At 39.1% G+C, this 1811-nt stretch overlaps 1 non-coding gene across 1 annotated transcript; it reads left to right on the top strand.

Moving 5' to 3' along the window:
- Positions 1-252: 252 nt before the first annotated feature.
- LOC113002520 (small nucleolar RNA R71) lies at positions 253-359 on the top strand. The gene has a single exon (XR_003268074.1). It is a non-coding gene; the product is annotated as a small nucleolar RNA R71 (small nucleolar RNA).
- Positions 360-1811: the final 1452 nt, after the last annotated feature.

Below are 1811 nucleotides of genomic sequence, written 5' to 3'. Positions count from 1 at the left end.
AATGGTCGCATGTCATCAAGCAAAGGTCCCCGGACGAAATTAGGGTATGACACTACCTCATGCACTCCTCTAATGACTATGGCATCATTTCTGGCGCTAAACTGCTGGGAGTTGGAGGCCATCTTCTCAATTAAATTTCTGGCTTCAACAGGAGTCATGTCTCCAAGGGCTCCACCACTGGCAGCATCTATCATACTTCTCTCCATATTACTGAGTCCTTCATAAAAATATTGGAGAAGAAGTTGTTCTGAAATCTGATGGTGGGGGCAACTGGCACATAGTTTCTTAAATCTCTCCCAGTACTCATACAGGCTCTCTCCACTGAGTTGTCTAATACCTGAGATATCCTTCCTGATGGTTGTGGTCCTGGAAGCAGGGAAAATTTTTTCTAAGAATACTCTCTTAAGGTCATCCCAGCTCGTGATGGACCTTGGAGCAAGGTAATACAGGCAGTCCTTTGCCACTCCCTCTAATGAATGAGGAAAAGCCTTCAGAAATATGTGATCCTCTTGGACATCTGGGGGTTTCATGGTGGAGCAGACAATGTGAAATTCTTTCAAATGTTTGTGCGGGTCTTCACCTGCAAGGCCATGAAACTTTGGAAGCAAATGAATCAGTCCAGTTTTAAGAACATATGGGACATCCTCATCAGGGTATTGGATGCACAAGCTTTCATAGGTGAAATCAGGTGCAGCCATTTCCCTTAGAGTCCTCTCACGAGGTGGAGGTTGTGCCATGTTCTCAGAATGTGCAAAATCAGAATGCTCAAAATCAGAATGCTCAAAATTATAATGCTCAAGATCAGGATGTTCAAAATCACCAATAACAGAATGCACAGATTCACCAGTTATGGAATGCTCAGAATGATCAAAAGGTATAAAATGATGCCTAACTAATCTATGAAATGTCCTATCTATCTCAGGATCAAAGGGTTGTAAGTCAGATGGATTGCCTCTAGTCATACACTACATTCAGCATGCACACAACTAGTTGCCTTGTCATGTAAATAAAGGTATAGGTTTGAACTACAGCTACCCTCAAATGATATCCAAATGACTTGAAATTTTGTGAGCAACCTTATAAAATGATGAGAAGATAGCACAAAAAATTTCAGACAAAAATTCAAAGTCTAACTATGAAAGCTAAAATTGGTAGGTTAAGAAAAATAAGTGAATAAAACTTGAAAAATAAAAAACTTTTGACAGAATCGCTTTTTTTGGACGATGGAGACCTCAGCCGGCCTATGGTAGGCTGCCACGGCATAGGAAATTTTTTTCTACCCCAAATGCATATATAATAATTGTGATTCTGATAACCGGAGCAAAAGTTATGGCCGTTTGAAGTTTTGACAAACACAAAATTTGCTAGTTTTTTGGAACTTTCAAATCTGACCAAACTTAAGGCTCTAGCTATTTTTCCCACAAAATATGGATTAAAAGAAGTTACCACAAAAAAATTCAGCCAAAAATAACAACCCTAGCTACTAAAACAAAAAATCCCAAATAATTCAGCATGCGTGGTCGCTAAAATCCGTCTCTAATTGATTTCTACTACTACTCTGTTTTTCCGCAAGCTGATTTCTACTACTACTCTGTTTTCAAGCACAATCTTCACAGCAAAACACCCAAGACTGAAACAGGGGAAACGCTGAATGGGAAAATTGAAACAGAACACACATTAAACAAAATACCAGGACACTAAACAACACTAACACACATACTAACACAATACTAACAATTAAACATAAAACACGAAAGGATTAAACACACAACACTAGCTAGCTATTATGAACCTTTGGACACTGCTCCCCG

Source organism: Glycine max, chromosome 8 (assembly GCF_000004515.6).
Source record: "Glycine max cultivar Williams 82 chromosome 8, Glycine_max_v4.0, whole genome shotgun sequence".
Taxonomy (NCBI): Eukaryota; Viridiplantae; Streptophyta; class Magnoliopsida; order Fabales; family Fabaceae; genus Glycine; species Glycine max.
This window is presented reverse-complemented; position numbering and strand designations above follow the sequence as displayed.